This window comes from Festucalex cinctus, chromosome 1 (genome assembly GCF_051991245.1).
Source record: "Festucalex cinctus isolate MCC-2025b chromosome 1, RoL_Fcin_1.0, whole genome shotgun sequence".
Lineage (NCBI taxonomy): Eukaryota > Metazoa > Chordata > Actinopteri > Syngnathiformes > Syngnathidae > Festucalex > Festucalex cinctus.
Window position 1 is genome coordinate 20825413 of NC_135411.1, and position 18232 is coordinate 20843644.

At 38.8% G+C, this 18232-nt stretch overlaps 1 long non-coding RNA gene across 1 annotated transcript; it reads left to right on the plus strand.

Annotated features, from left to right (window-relative positions):
- The first annotated feature begins 14770 nt into the window (after positions 1-14770).
- Positions 14771-18016, plus strand: LOC144017941 (uncharacterized). The gene is made up of 3 exons (XR_013283298.1): positions 14771-15689; positions 16241-16442; positions 17375-18016. It is a non-coding gene; the product is annotated as an uncharacterized LOC144017941 (long non-coding RNA).
- The last annotated feature ends 216 nt before the right edge of the window (positions 18017-18232 follow it).

Sequence of the window (18232 nt, forward strand, 5' to 3'; positions counted from 1 at the left end):
CTGCCTAAAATCACCGCTTTCACACAAAGATGCCATCGAAGTATCAACATTTGCTTGAACATTCGCATCTGTAACGCGGAGATCCCGCGAAATTGAAACAGAGCTGCCTAAAATCTTAGAAATTGTACAATTGCATAATCACCAGGAACGTTAACTTGAAGAACGCATTCCTAAAAGCGAGCTTCACACATACAGCGAGGGAAAAATGAGGGAAGACCGCGGTAATGAGCTCCTATTACCTTGCTTCACGTTCTGCGTGTTCTTTTATAAAATATGACATCATTTCAGCTGTGAGGAGAAATGTCATTAGCCGACGCTGCTGCCGATGTGGTTACCCTGCTTTTCTTTTACTAAAAATGAGAAATGCCGCAAATTCGATTGTGGCTGCCATTGAGTTGTTGTGATAGTATTACCACAGACAAATGCTGGGTATTACGATGGGGGAGAATATGGGAGGAAAAAAAGTGAAGACAAATCTAATTATGGGAGACGGGAATGACCAATCAAAAATAATGGCGATCTCTATATAAGGCGCTTAAAGGCTAAATCCATAGTACGTTAAAGATGCGATATTGCAAACATAATTCTGTGTGGAAAAAATAACTGGAATCATTTTTTACAATGTCCCATGTGGTGAATGATTTTATTAAGGTTTCACTGGCAGACTGAGATGTGTTGGCGTAAATTTGTCATTAGTCGTGCGGTAGTGAGATATCAAAGACCAACTTCTTCTAGTGGCACAGTTGAAGATGGATTATGCCACGGCGGCCTCATAGGTCAGATGTCATAGGATTGTATCTGGGCTCCCGCCTTCCTCCATGGACGGTGCCTGGTGGCCTACGCTTGCATGAGTTTTCTCTGGGTGCTCCAGTTTCCTCCCACATTCCAAAAACATGCTTGTTAGCTTCACAAAGACTCGTTAGATGTTGTTCTAATGAGTTTTGGGACTTTGTAACAGTAACTGTAGGACGACATCGCATTTCCTAAATAAAAAGAAAGAAAAAAAAAACATGGCATGTTTATTGAGCTATTAATGAGTTAGTCATTTTCAACATTTAAAGGGAACTAAACCGTTCACATTTTTAAACACAAGAATACAGCTACGGCAGTCAAAATTCTCTCTGACCCTCCACATCCTGGTCACCACCTCTTCCAGCTCCTTCCCTCTGGACCCTCCACATCCTGGTCACCACCACCTTCCCTCAGGTAGGCGCTTTCGAACTATACATGCTAATTACCAGCACTTTCCAATATATTGTTCCCCCTTGTCATCAATTACCTAAACAGTTGACTCAAAATTCTATAGTGGCACCTTGCCTTTTTTTTTTTGTCAGTTTTGCACATCCCTGTGTGACAGTGTTGCTATATTAACACATTCACTGCCAGCCCAAAAATGCATCATTTGACGTCTTTTTCCGTCAATGGCAGTGAATGAGTTAAATGTAGAGCGTTGCATCATTTGACGTCTTTTTCCGTCAATGGCAGTGAATGAGTTAATTAAAAAAAAAAATTAACTATTGCTGATCATTATTCCGGAGCACTAGACATTTTAAAGTGCTCAAAGTTGGGTCACAATTACTACTGCGCTACTGGTCACTAGTGCGACGAGAATCCGCACTACTAGGTATGTCTGACGTCTGTTTGCTTTAGTTGCTTGATACTGCAATACTAGTGTAGCTTATTCAAATTCCTTGTGTTTTTACATACTTGGCCAATAAAGATTATTCTGAGTCTATTTGCCAGCCCTAAAAATGGTACTGATTAATATCACATTTGTGAAATAAGAATTAAACAGGATAATTAATTAATGGGGGCGCCACATTGGGCAAAAACATTATCAGGCATGATGACAAAGTAGAGTATTCTGACAATCGAGGGTGGAGCTAGGGGAACTGGCAAGCAAATGTCTTCTGCATGCGAGAGGTAACGTGAGTACCCGTCAAGACAAAGCCATTTTCATTCATAGGGGCATCACTTCATGTGTCTGTATCACGGCATAGACTTCTTATTTTTCATTTCATACTTTTTAGGTGTGTATTCAAATTGTCCAGAGAAGACTACAACTCATTGTCAAAAGTCCAAACAGTAATCCAGTACAATTCCTCAGGCTCTTAACATGATAAGCTCTAATTAGATGTTTTTATGTGTATGAATGATAATAAAAATCAATGCGATCATCTGCTTGTTAGCACTGCTAAAGTAAGCTTCTGAAAAGGCAAATGGGCAGATAACGAATGAGCTTCATTATCAGGCGATGATTTTTTTAGAGGCTTGGGGGGTTGTGCAGGCGGTTCATGGGAGGGATGCAAATGATCCAGATTTCACTTGGTTCCTATAGTCTTCAGATCATGGAGAGCAAGTTAAGGGTAAAGGCAGGAAAGAAGCAACATGGAAGTCACCTGAGAGCGGAGACGTTTGAGCTGAACGTTAACATAAATGCAAAATTGTCATCTCCTCTTTCATCTTCTGCAAAGACGGGATATGTTGCTCAGTGAGTCATCATTCCGCAATCCTACCTCCCATCTTAGAACCCCCCCCCCCCTCCTTCCTGCGCTTCCCACCGTGGCGGGACCACCTTCTCATCTAATTGTTTTGTAACGCAGGGACTATAGCTGGGGATGACTCATAAGTCCGTGTTGGAAAAGGGAAAACATTCCATCCCCCATCATTAATTATCGTCATATTTCCTTATGAGAGTTGAAGAGATACGTGTGATACCATCATGTGTGTTCTTCCAATTCTTACAGTGTGCGCTGTCCCAATACACGAATCATTTACTGTGTGTGTGCAGTATACATACTGCATGTGTGTATGTATATTGTATATGTGTACTGTACAGTACATGTATGTTTTGACTTTCAGCCACAGCAAGTCACTCATAATATGTATGTAAGCATACGCGTATGCATATACTGTATGTACATGTTGCATCTCCCAAACGAGAAATTTTATGCACCTGAATAATCGTGAGCTCATGTAGTACAAGGACTGACCTGTGAGAGGCAGCCATGTGCTGCACACTACACAATCTGTCAAAAAAATGAAATGAAGAAGGTTTACCCTCTGTCCCAGCAGAGGTGCCAATTTATAAAGCTGTTGCAAAGGGAAAATTGGCCCATTATATCTTCTGAAACCTGATGGCAAAATAAATATTTTTGAGGCTGACTGACTATAGGCACATAAGTAAAACAAGTAAAACAACAACAACAAACAAAAAACATCCATCCAGTCTCCTGTTAATTTGTAAATTCCTTTAAAAAATATATATCCATTACACATCAGTAGAAGTGAGATAAATTTCTTCTGAGAAGTGTGAATATTTGCCATTCTCTTTTTTTTGTTGTTTGACGGAGATGGCCATGATATCAAAATCCAAAACTCACGGGAGACTGAGGATGTGTTATCTGCAGAAATGCCACAAAGTCATTTGAGGACATCTCAAATGCCAAAAATAAAAAAACTCAGCTAAACTCGAGTGCTGTCTTATTATGTGCAGGTCTCGGAAGCTAATTAACACTGCTAAGTCTTTTAATGAAGAATAACACACTTTTCTGTTATGATGACCTTTAGATTTAATGATAGTGGATACTAACGTGTAGTATTTTGGTTGGGACAAGTCAACATTTCTTGACCCGACCTGTATAAACCTGCAATGTTTTTCAAAACAAAAACTTTTGAATGTCACCCGACGCCCTTGTGAGTCGCGTTATATCCCAGAAGGCTGCGTTGCTACTGAATATAGGGCATCCTTGGTTGACTATTAGTTTAATTATATCTTCTATAGCACCTGTCGCCATTAAGGTCACGGGTTGGGTAGAGCTGATGTTGGGCAAGAGATGATGTACAATCTGGATAATTCACAAGCCAATCTCAGGCAGTTATGGGCAATTTATAGTATTTGATGAACGCTAAATATACTTCTAGTGGTGCCTACTTGATACGACTTATGAGTCTTTCGAGATACGATCATCCGTCATTCGACCAATATATTAATTTATTTGCTTTGACTTGCGATTCGACCACTGTTTGGTGGCGCATTTTAAAATAAGCAGCAGTTTGGAAAATAGTGAACTATTCATCAGAAAAGATGCTTAGAACTTTATAATGGCACTACCAGTTGACCAGGGTTGGGAGGGTTACTTTTAAAATGTATTCCGTTACATTTACAAGCTACCTGCTAAAAAAAAAAAAGTATTTCGTAACATAATCTAAGTACCATAATATTCAAGTAATGCTGATTACTTTGGATTTCTTTTGGATTACCCCAATACCAAGTATGCTCATGAAGACCAAATAAAAATAAATATCACCATGATATATACTTCTATTAGGGGTGCAATGGTGTCAGATTTTGGTGTACGATTATAGTCTGAGAAAAAAAAAATCACGGTTTTACGGTTATTCCTATAAGACATAAAAAAAAAAAAATCACATCAGCATTCTTTGAAAATGTATATTTTTAACAATAAATAACTGAAGTATATTTTTTTATTTTGCTGCCTTTTAAAACAGTTCTTTATGGCAAAAAAGTGGAATATTATGTAATGGCCAAGTGAAGCAGGTTGGGCAGAACTGATTCATTTTAGACAGATTTACAAGAACGCAGGACATTGTTCACAAGGCTTCTTGCATTCAGAAAATGCGATGCTGTGACAGTGACAATTGCTTTCAACACAAACTCTCAAAAGCCACTTCCAACTTTAGAGGAGTATATTTTGGTTGTCATGACACACAGAAGTTGGACTTTCTGACTATGACGGTCCATGAGGAAAGCCTCATAACCTGTGTGCCTTGAAAATGATTATCCGTGTGCAAGACATGACAATATATCTCCGACAACCATTCGATAACTTTCATGTTCATATTTTACAATTACATATGCTCTTGCTAGCAGGTTATGATATAACGCGTTATAAACACACTGTAAAAAATAAATAAAATAATAATAATCATAATAATAATAACAAAAAAAACGTAATTTACCGGCAGATGGGGCACCAGAAAAATACTGTGAAATAACAGAAAATTACTTTCTCGTCAAAACAAAACAAAACAAAACAAAAAAAAACAGTAATTTTAAGGCAGCTGGGGTGCCAGACAATACTGTGAAATAACACATTACCTTCTCGTAAATATCTCATTAGATTAGTAACATTACAAATTTTTAGTCTTAATTTCTCAGTAAATATAAATGTTTTTAACTTTTTTAGGGTTTTAAACTTTTATTTTACCTTTTTATTCCATTATAACAGACAAATGTTTGTGAAATTACGATACATTTGTGAACGCACTTTAACAATCATGTATGTATTTCTAATTGATTTTGTTGTAAAATAACAGAAATATTGTTTTTACAGTTACACTGAGTTCATGTTATTTTACATTTAACATGTAAAATCAGTTTATTTTTATAAAGTAAATAATATTTTTAAAACACAAAAAAATATGTAAAATCCAAAGTAAAATTTTGTTATAATACCGCTATTTTTTTAAAAAAAAAATTTATTTATTTTTTTACAGTGCTGGTTGTCGCTGTCTGTTGACACGAGTTGTTTTAGGTGTTTGGTGTAAACAGTGATACTGGATAAATCAGATATAGAATAAAATTGGATTCAATCCAGCTTCGTCTTCCTAGCCAGTATGCGGGTGTGTGCGTGCGGGTGTGTTCAGGTGACACGGCTCCTCCCTCCCACTGCTTGATGACAAATGCCAAGGCGCTCACCTGCGTCCTCAAGTGCAGATTCATCTTGCTTACAACAATGCAGCGTGTGACAGGTCAGATTGAGAAAAATGTCTGTTAGCGAGATGGGCGTGATTCTACCTCCCGCGTTTTACCTTCTCATCTACCACTGTGCAGCCACCACCATGCTCGATTGCCTGTGGGCTTGTTCTGCTCATCCGCAAGTGTGCGGGATGATGATTTATAGTGCCCCGCCCCTCGCCGGCGCTGTGAGATATGTGGATATTTGTGAGCCTAATTGCGCAGGGGAGTTTCATCGCGCTCAGGTTGATCTTGTGTGCGTTGCAGGCTCGCATGCGGAGCGGGCGAGGTTGACACAGTTGGCACCTCGTCAAATTAAACTGAATGAAATGAGGTTCACGTTTACATATCGGGTTACGAATAGGCGAATGCAGTTGCCTTCGTAATGAGCGGTTCAAATACAAGGACCCTCTTTTTCCTGCAGCACAACACCTACTTGCCAATCTGTCTGTGGAACCTAACTAGCAACTATCCAGCCATCCAGCCATCCATTTTCTTGACCGCTTATTCCGCACAACGGTCGCGGGGGTGCTGGAGCCTATCTCAGCTGGCTTTGGACAGTAGGCACACCCTGAACTGGTTGCCAGCCAATCGCAGGGCACATAGAGACGAACAACCATCCACACTCACAACCACAAGCGCCCAAATAACCTGTCATGCCCGTCTTTGGAATGTGGGAGGAGACCGGAGTACCCAGAGAAGACCCACGCAGGCACGGGGAGAACATGCAAACTCACCCAGCAAGGCCGGAGCCTGGACTCGAACCCGAGTCCTCAGAACTGGGATGCTAACCAGTTATTCACCGTGCCGCCCACTAACAACTAATCACTGAAAAAATCTCTGGAATGGGGTTCAAATTAGCACTCTGCTAGCTTGAAAACAATCTTTGCCACTTGCTGTCAACTGAAAATGACATCACAATTGTTCAGGGCTCAGGTAACTTGGTAACTTTCAGCTTGTGAACGTCACTTGACCAAACTCAGAAAACAGGTGAACCGTGAGTGGTCTTTTCCTGAGCCCTAAGCAGCCGCGATGTCATTTTCAGTCGACAGCAAGTGGCAAAATGGCCGCCCCCTGCGTCGGATGAAAATGGCTGGATTTTGCTGCTTAATTCATATTCCACAAACGCCATATTAATTACAATGTTATGTTTAGACTTGTGGGCTTATTAGCATATCAGCATATTATTGTGAAGAAAATGTTTGGGTTGACTTCCGCTTTAAAATGGAAAAAAAAACAACCCATTTGGTATTACAAATACATAATACATATATATTTTCACTTTTGTGAAATTAAAAATATGCAGTCAATATGTGAAAATTCTTCATAAAATGATGTCTGTCTGTGAATGTTAAATCTGTAGGTAAACATTTTGAAAAACCACAGTCCCTTCTTGATAATTACTAAAAATCTAATAATTTGTATGTGAACATTTTCAACAATGAATATTGAAGCAAAATTCAAAAGGTGCAGTTTGATTCAAAGCACATATTTTTTTGGAAGGAGTATGATCAAGAACGTTCTGTTTTCATCAGTATTATTAAACTGAATGATGATGAACTCTAAAAAAGCGAAATTTGAGTGACAGATTAATCTGATCATGTTGGACGTTTCCCAGTCATGCGGCTCGTTTCTGTTTCCTCCCGCCAAACTACAGTTGCGCTTGTTAGTTTACATACACTAGGGTAAACTTATGAGTGCAACTGTATGGTGAGAAAAAGGCTTACTGCCCATAAAATCCCAAATACTGTGGCAATTGTTTTAATATTTTCAGATTTTGAAGTGGACATGAGAAGATGTGTGCCTGTGAATTGTGGTGACGATTCATATAATTTTTATGTCATTAAACGACATTTAGCATTTGTACATGAAGATTTCTGTTCATAAGTTGACATTATGTCAACTGTAATTCTACAACATATGAAATTCAGTACGTCAGGAAATGACTGCCTTCCTTAACGGCAAGACGGCCGTGAGACGTGATACTGGAAGACTTCCACTGAGCGAGGCACTTTTGGACTCCCGCCGACCACCGAGTCCACGGCGAGATGTGTACGCACACGTGAAGTGCACGATTTCCCCCCTGGTGGAACGCCGTCATCTATCACGGCCGTTTGAACCCAGACCGAGCTTCAGGGTCTTTGATCTGCTTGTTTCTAAATAACAGTGAACATCCAAGACTGCGATTGAAGTTAATGCTCGTGATCCATGCGGAGTTCTATCAAGCAACCCCGTTCAATCCTCCTTCTCCATTTAAAAATGTTGTGAGCGTCTTACACAAGGCAAGACTGCTGATCACAAGCAGTTCAAAAATATTAGAAATACAATTTGTTTAGTGGACATCACAGAAACAATGGACAAACCCAGTGGCGATCCGTCATAGTAAACTACTAAGCGGCGCTTGCCCGACTTCTTCAAAATAAAATCATTGAAAATATTTCTGTCAGTGTCCTCTAAAACACAATACCGTAGTTCTTAGGGGTGTTAAAAAAAAAAAATCGATTCGGCGATATATCGCGATACTACATCGCGCGATTCTCGAATCGAATCAATAATCGGCAGAATCTTTTTTTTTTTTTTTTTTTTTTTTTTTTTTTTTTTTTTTTTTTTTTTTTTAGGATTCACACCTTGAGCATGGAAGAATGTTATATGAACGGAACATTAAGCCTTAATATTTTTATTTTAATGCTGTTCAAACATGAAACAGATTACAACCTCTTATAAGACTGAAATTTCAGATAAATAAATAATACATTTTCATATAAATCTTACACTCTACAAGCTTACTGATTAGTGTTTTCTAAATTTGAATGGAAAAAAATCGCAACAATCGACTTATAAATTCGTATCGGGATTAATCGGTATCGAATCGAATCGTGACCTGTGAATCGTGATACGAATCGAATCGTCAGGTACTAGGCAATTCACACCCCTAGTAGTTCTACTGTTTTGATCTTTAATTCCTGTATATTTTGTCCTGTTTTCTTCGCGGGGAGCGGAGAAGTCAACAGTTACAACGAGAACTCAATTGTGTTAGTTCAGTGAACGTTGTTTGCGGCTTTTGAATGGCAAAAAAGCTGTCGGTCACGCAGCCTATCTGACAACTTGCATGCGCAAAATTGGCTTACTTGGCTTGTTCTGTGGTGAACGTCATTGTTCAGTTCAAGTTCATCACCGAATCCCAATGATTGCCCTTTTCCCGGAGAACTATTGAGGGTAAGGGTCTAAGTGGGGTTGCCATTTATGTTGAGCAATATGATGTCTGATTGTTAGTGAACGCAACACAGGTCTCACGTGAGGGAGAGAAGGGAGGAGTTAACGTTGTACTTTATTTCCTGCTAGCATCGAGAGCTGTTGTACTGTGCTGGTTATATTGTAACTAGCACTGGCTAGCAGTCAATGGCTTTGCGTCCCGGAGATCGAGGGCCGGAAATATGGCATTTATTTCATGCCCGAGGAGGCTCCAGCGTTCTCGGCCGTGTTCCACGGTCCTCCGGCGCGCTCCAGGAATGCTCCAGCGAAAATATCATTTAAAGCAGTCGTCCTACTGGAGTAATCATCACGAAAACGGGGAAGAATTTTGTTCCTCACTTTCAAGAAAGGACATCCGAGAAACATCAGTGGCTAAGTGGCTGTCCAAATAAGTCAGTAAGCTTTATTAGGGCCCGAGCAGCGACCGCTGCGAGGTCCCTATTGTTCCTGAAGGAATTCTTATTAGGGCCCGAGCAGCGACCGCTGCGAGGTCCCTATTGTTCCTGAAGGAATTCTTATTAGGGCCCGAGCAGCGACCGCTGCGAGGTCCCTATTGTTCCTGAAGGAATTCTTATTATTATTCTTCTTCTTCTTCTTCTTTTTCTTTGTTATTATTCTTTTCCGCAAACAACCACATTTTTGAGGCACTAAACATGAACGAAAACTCACCAAACTTTACACGCAGATCGGGCCTGGCGAAAAATTTGATATTTTAAAGTCGCCATACATGATAACAGAAAAATGGCTCTGTAGCGCCACCTACATAGGTTTAACGGATCCCTGTCCCGCTACGATTATCCTATGGCTACGAAAATTGTGTGGCACCTGTAGCACATCCAGATGAACAAAAACCTCTTTGATATGTGTACCCTAAAATAGACAGGAAGTGAGGTATGAGTATTTGAATGTCCAATTTTGGCCCATTTTTGCACATTTACAGGGGTCATACTTTTGCCCGCTTCTCCTACACGGTTAACCCGATTGACTTCAAACTTGGGCTGTACCATCTCAACACCTGGGACAACATCATGGTAAAAAATCAAAAGTTTTTGACATACTATATGACGGTGGCGGGGCATCAAATTTACAGTTTCAAAATTCTTACTTAACAAAGCATTGCCGGTGGTACGTTTAATTGAGAGCCATGAAAATTGGTACACATATGTAACAGACTATGATCTACAAAAAAGCCTGTTGGTGCCATATGCTAAACCTAACAGGAAGTCCGCCAGAGGCGAGGCATCAAATTTTGTGTTTCAAAATTCTTATTTAATGAAGCATTCCCGGCTGTACATTTCACCTAGAGTTACCAACATTTGAAGACATATGTAACAGCCCTCAAGGTACAAAAAACTCTTTTTGAACCATATGCTAAACCGAACAGGAAGTCCGCCATTTTGATTTACTTTGGAACGTGTTGCCATTTTTTGGGCCATTTCATAGGGGTCTTATTTTAACGAACTCCTCCTACAGAGTTTATCCGATCATCTCCAAACTTGGTGTGATTCATCTTAAAATGTTGAAGATGAAAAGTTATTGAAAGCTTTTTATTTCGTCGCACGCTGTTGCCGTGACATGCACAGTTTGCAAAGGAAAACATTCCCTCTTAATGAAGCATTCCCAGTTGTACAAAGCAGCTAGAGCTACGAAAATTTGGAGACAAATTTAACAGCCCACGATGTACAAAAAAGTCTCTTGGTGCCATGTGCTAAACCCAACAGGAAGTCCCGTAGGGGCCGGTCATCACATTTTGAGGTAAAAAACTCCTCTTTAACGAAGCATTCCCGGTTGTACGTTTCACCTAGCGCTATGATAATTTAGAGGCATACATAAGAGCCCACGATGTACAAAAAAGTCTCTTGGAACTATCTGCTAAACCAAACAGGAAGTCCGCCATTTTGATTTACGTTGGGATTTGTAGCCATTTTTTGTGGCCTTTTTTAGGGGTCATATTTTAACGAACTCCTCCTACAAAATTTATCCGACTGTCTTCAAACTTGGTGTGCTTCATCTTAAGATGTTTAAGATACAAAGTTATCGAAAGTTATTTATTTTGTCGCACACCGTTTCATGGCGATGCATTGTTTGCCAAGTAAAATGCTGCTTTTTTTTTTTGGTCTAAACATGTGCAAAAACTCATGAAACTTTACACACACATCAGGCTTGTCATAAGCATGAATATTTTAGAGATTTCTTATTAAATTTGCAATAAATGCTTCAATAGCGCCCTCTAGACATTTTTATGAAGTCTTTCCGATTATATGATTCAGCTAGATGTGTGAATATTGGCAGGCATGCCTAATATATTCAAAAAGTATTCTATATAGCCATGTGCCAATCCATTTTGATTTTATTTTGTTAATTGTGCATCATTTTTGGCCTTTCCATGAAACTTTACAAACACAAAGCATGGCAAAAACGTTTAAAATTTAGATGGTTTCCTATTTGACAGTACCCCAACATGCCAGTACCCCGACGTGCAAATACCCCAACGTGGCCCGGGTTGCGAGGGCCCTTTATAGCTGCTCGCAGCTCTAGTTATTATTCTTCTTCTTCTTCTTTTTCTTTGTTATTATTCTTTTCCGCAAACAACCACATTTTTGAGGCACTAAACATGAACGAAAACTCACCAAACTTTACACGCAGATCGGGCCTGGCGAAAAATTTGATATTTTAAAGTCGCCATACATGATAACAGAAAAATGGCTCTGTAGCGCCACCTACATAGGTTTAACGGATCCCTGTCCCGCTACGATTGTCCTATGGCTACGAAAATTGTGTGGCACCTGTAGCACATCCAGATGAACAAAAACCTCTTTGATATGTGTACCCTAAAATAGACAGGAAGTGAGGTATGAGTATTTGAATGTCCAATTTTGGCCCATTTTTGCACATTTACAGGGGTCATACTTTTGCCCGCTTCTCCTACACGGTTAACCCGATTGACTTCAAACTTGGGCTGTACCATCTCAACACCTGGGACAACATCATGGTAAAAAATCTAAAGTTTTTGACATACTATATGACGGTGGCGGGGCATCAAATTTACAGTTTCAAAATTCTTACTTAACAAAGCATTGCCGGTGGTACGTTTAATTGAGAGCCACGAAAATTGGTACACATATGTAACAGACTATGATCTACAAAAAAGCCTGTTGGTGCCATATGCTAAACCTAACAGGAAGTCCGCCAGAGGCGAGGCATCAAATTTTGTGTTTCAAAATTCTTATTTAATGAAGCATTCCCGGCTGTACATTTCACCTAGAGTTACCAACATTTGAAGACATATGTAACAGCCCTCAAGGTACAAAAAACTATTTTTGAACCATATGCTAAACCGAACAGGAAGTCCGCCATTTTGATTTACTTTGGAACGTGTTGCCATTTTTTGGGCCATTTCATAGGGGTCTTATTTTAACGAACTCCTCCTACAGAGTTTATCCGATCATCTCCAAACTTGGTGTGATTCATCTTAAGATGTTGAAGATGAAAAGTTATTGAAAGCTTTTTATTTCGTCGCACGCTGTTGCCGTGGCATGCACAGTTTGCAAAGGAAAAAATTCCCTCTTAATGAAGCATTCCCAGTTGTACGAAGCAGCGAGAGCTACGAAAATTTAGAGACAAATTTAACAGCCCACGATGTACAAAAAAGTCTCTTGGTGCCATGTGCTAAACCCAACAGGAAGTCCCGTAGGGGCCGGTCATCACATTTTGAGGTAAAAAACTCCTCTTTAACGAAGCATTCCCGGTTGTACGTTTCACCTAGCGCTATGATAATTTAGAGGCATACATAAGAGCCCACGATGTACAAAAAAGTCTCTTGGAACCATCTGCTAAACCAAACAGGAAGTCCGCCATTTTGATTTACGTTGGGATTTGTAGCCATTTTTTTGTGGCCTTTTTTAGGGGTCATATTTTAACGAACTCCTCCTACAAAATTTATCCGACTGTCTTCAAACTTGGTGTGCTTCATCTTAAGATGTTTAAGATACAAAGTTATCGAAAGTGTTTTATTTTGTCGCACGCCGTTGCCATAGCGGTGCATTGTTTGCCAAGTAAAATGCTGCTTTTTTTTTTTTATCTAAACATGTGCAAAAACTCATGAAACTTTACACACACATCAGGCTTGTCATAAGCATGAATATTTTAGAGAGTTTTTCTGCAATTTTCAATAAATGGCTCAATAGCGCCATCTCGACATTTTTATGAAGCTTTTGGAAATGTATGATTCAGCTAGATGTGAAAAAATTTGGATACCTATCAGCCTAAGACTTACAAAAAAGTTTCTAAAGCCATATGCTAAACCAAACAGGAAGTCTGCCATTTTGATTAACTTTGGTATTTGATACCATTTTTAGGGCCTTTTATAGGCGTCATATATTCTTTGGTACGTTTCATCTTAAGATATTTAAGATGAAAAGTTATTGAAATTTTTTATTTAGTCGCACGCCTTTGCTGTAGCGATGCATTGTTTGAAAAGAAAAATGTTTTTTATATGATTCAGCTAGATGTGTGAATATTGGGAGGCATACCTATCAGCCTAATACCTCCAAAAAGTATTCTATAGCCATGTGCCAATCCATTTTGATTTTAAATTGTGCATCATTTTTGGCCTTCCATGAAACTTTGCAAACACAAAGCATGTCTAAAACATTTACAATTTAGACGGTTTCCTATGAAACAGTACCCCAATATGCCAGTACCCCGACATGCAAATACCCCAACGTGGCCCGGGTTGCGAGGGCCCTTTATAGCTGCTCGCAGCTCTAGTTATTATTCTTCTTCTTCTTCTTTTTCTTTGTTATTATTCTTTTCCGCAAACAACCACATTTTTGAGGCACTAAACATGAACGAAAACTCACCAAACTTTACACGCAGATCGGGTCTGGCGAAAAATTTGATATTTTAAAGTCGCCATACATGATAACAGAAAAATGGCTCTGTAGCGCCACCTACATAGGTTTAACGGATCCCTGTCCCGCTACGATTGTCCTATGGCTACGAAAATTGTGTGGCACCTGTAGCACATCCAGATGAACAAAAACCTCTTTGATATGTGTACCCTAAAATAGACAGGAAGTGAGGTATGAGTATTTGAATGTCCAATTTTGGCCCATTTTTGCACATTTACAGGGGTCATACTTTTGCCCGCTTCTCCTACACGGTTAACCCGATTGACTTCAAACTTGGGCTGTACCATCTCAACACCTGGGACAACATCATTGTAAAAAATCTAAAGTTTTTGACATACTATATGACGGTGGCGGGGCATCAAATTTACAGTTTCAAAATTCTTACTTAACGAAGCATTGCCGGTGGTACGTTTAATCTAGAGCTACGAAAATTGGTACACATATGTAACAGACTATGATCTACAAAAAAGCCTGTTGGTGCCATATGCTAAACCTAACAGGAAGTCCGCCAGAGGCGAGGCATCAAATTTTGTGTTTCAAAATTCTAACTTAATGAAGCATTCCCGGCTGTACATTTCACCTAGAGTTACCAATATTTGAAGACATATGTAACAGCCCTCAAGGTACAAAAAACTCTTTTTGAACCATATGCTAAACCGAACAGGAAGTCCGCCATTTTGATTTACTTTGGAACGTGTTGCCATTTTTTGGGCCATTTCATAGGGGTCTTATTTTAACGAACTCCTCCTACAGAGTTTATCCGATCATCTCCAAACTTGGTGTGATTCATCTTAAGATGTTGAAGATGAAAAGTTATTGAAAGCTTTTTATTTTGTCGCACGCTGTTGCCGTGGCATGCACAGTTTGCAAAGGAAAAAATTACTTCTTAATGAAGCATTCCCAGTTGTACGAAGCAGCTAGAGCTACGAAAATTTGGAGACAAATGTAACAGCCCACGATGTACAAAAAAGTCTCTTGGTGCCATGTGCTAAACCCAACAGGAAGATGCAAATTTATCAAAAGTTTTTTATTTTGTCGCACGCTGCTGCTATAGCGATGCATTGGTTGCCAAGTAAAGTGCTGCTTTTTTTTTTTTTTATCTATACATGTGTGAAAACTCGTGAAACTTTGCACACACATCAGACTTGTCATTAACATGAATTTTTAGAGATTTCTTGTGCAATTTGCAATAAATCGCACCCTCTACACATTTTTTATGGAGCATTTCCGATTGGATGATTCAAGCGCAAAATAACTAAAGATGACTTGACTTGACCTAGATTTGTGAAAACTCAGAGGCATACCTATTATATTATTATTATTTTTTGTACCTTACAAGATTATCTCTTGTGCCACATTAAACCCCTTTGCAGGCCTGAGCCAAACCACGGTCCATACATTTGATACCACTGCTTTATTTCAATGGTCAAGTACTTCATAACCACACCTACTTATGCTTGTCCTTGCATATATAGTAGACAACAAAGAGCTCTTTCAACAAAAGACATTTCCATCTACAAAGTCATACAAGGTAAGCACTCTATAAATTCTGCAATCACTACACTTCTATTCCTAAATTATCACTTCAAATACCAACAATGGTTAATACAGCTACAAATGTCTTGTATGTTTATGAAGTATGATACTGTATTTATTTCTACTCCTTTGCTTTTCTACAGAACATGAACAAATCACCAAGCAAATTCTCTTTTGATAAAGACCCTCTAATCATCTCCATACGCAAAGATTGCCAACTTTTTTCCGTAAGTATACAATACATAAACTAAACAGGACAACTTTCTCAATCATATACAGTATGCCATACATATATGTATTAAGTTCTCATTTATTAACAGGTTTGTTAAAGGCACCTTTAGTGTGTTTTTCTGTTTGTAATGTTTCTCCACGAGCACGTCTAGCCATTGATATCATGTAGAACACATATGCTAACCTTTTAGAGACAATTGAAGCTTACTTGCACAGTAGCCACTATCTTAACCACTTAATTCACATGTCTACTTGACAACTTATTACATGTAGTGAAATGGTACTTTGTGCGTCTTATGCTTTTTTCTGAACACTGCTTTTCAACTCTTTCCTTAAAACCAATACATGCGGTACTGTTATACTGTATAAATATATATGTCCGTGTGTATATATTTGTATATTCTTTCAAATAAACTCGTTTTGACACACACAGCCATTGAGTAACATGCAACACGACCACAACGTTTTGCACCAACACGTTAGATCTGCTATTTAGAATCATGGAATCTAACATGACTGATTTTCATTGAATGCTTTGTCATTACAGTATGCATGCATTGATAATGCTTTCAGTCGCAACGACTTATACCAGCGCAGCCTTGATCTTCATTCCCAAATGAACCAACTAGTCCATGTGACTCGAGTCAATCGAGCACTTGAAAAACAGATAGACTTCAAAACCAAGCTTGTGAAAGAACTCCAGACTGCATTGGATATAAAGGATGCATGTGATGCATTTGTCCGTGATGGTAAGCTATATGACATGGAAGACACACAAACACTAACACAGCAAGCATCCCCATCCTACACATTGTGTATAATGAATGACATGTTTGACAATGGACATTTTTACATTTTTTTGTTAATGCACGTTCCTTTTTTTCTGTTAGGAATATCTTGAAGGTAACATTGGACTGTTAACTAAAACACTGACTGATTATTGAGCCGCAATTTCTCAATGTATATAATGTGAATACATACTACACTTGATTACTTTCAAATGTGACTGATATCATGTAGCTATGCTGTGATCTTGCCCTCTTTCATCCACTGATAGACACTTCAAAGTTCTTTTTTTTCTGTATCTTCTCAAAATAACTGACATATTCATGGAAAAGATTGTATTTAAATTCTATCATTATTAATTACTATTATTATGTTTATGTCTTTGCCCCTGATTATGATGTTTCTATACCATAGATTTTTTTTAAAAATATTTTTGGACATACTGTGACTTGACCTTTACAATACTAATTTTTACTAAGAAAAAATCAATCACACACCATAATATTTTATACTTATCCTGCATGTATCTGGACACACCATGACAAATTTTACACTTACATAACCATTTATGTACCTGTCGTATCCTTACTTTTATTCATCATTTCATCACACAATCCTAAAACATTGCTTTTTGACCCAGAGGATTCAACTATACCATTTTTGCGTGTCTTATTACTTACTAGCTATATTATTTATTAACGGGCAAAAACTATGAATATAAGATCACCGTCAAATATTACGTCTGTAATATCCATATACAGTGCATTACATAATATGCATTTGTATTAAGACACTACCATGCTAAAAATATGCACACGACTGTTCTGTAAACTACACCTAAGACAACCAAACTTCACAGATCTAACATGATTCTTCATTCTTTTTTGTTCTACAGATGTATCAAATGCTGCCACACAGACAGAAGAAGCCACTGAGGACATGCACGAAGACGATGATCACAATATAACAGGACAGGTTAACCCCCCTGAAGTTTTAGCCCGCAGGTCAAAGCGTCCTAGGACTAACATCCATGGAGGTTACATTATCCTAAGACAGACTATGTGCTAACCCAAACTCTTTGACCCCAAGGGATTCATCTGTCCCAGAAAACTTTTACACTAAAGAGTTTATCTGTCCTAGGGCGCTGTTAACCCCAGGTTAAAGTGTTATTTAATCTGTCCTGTTACAACAGCTATACATAAACAGCTGCATTCCTCTCCTGTTCCATCTCTTGCACTTCTTTCATCTCTTTTTCTCCTCTACTTATACCTATGCTTGCTCATGTGCTTTTTTCCCCTTTAGATGATGTCATTGGTTAGCCTGCTTCAAAGCTACATTTTTTCTTGAATAACTGTCACACATTTACTGTTTGCTGGACCCTACAAAACTGTCACAATACTTCACTATGTCATGAATACATATGTGTTGCACAGCGACACCACATTAAGAGTCATCAAAAAGCTTTTTATTTGATCACACACCATCTCTGTGCCATGTAATGTTTTCAAATAAACAGATGCTGGTTTTGAATATCAAACGAGCGACTTTTCATGAAACTTTGCACACACATCAGAAAGTCCACACTTTTGAATTTATTTTGGGAATTGTGCATCATTTTTGGCCTTTTACTGCACCTTTTTACACACAAGGCACGGCAAATGCATTTCTATTTTCCATGGTCCTTGTCTATTTAACAGTACCCCAACGTGCAAGTCCCCCGACTTGCATATACCCCAACGTGGCCCGGGTTGCG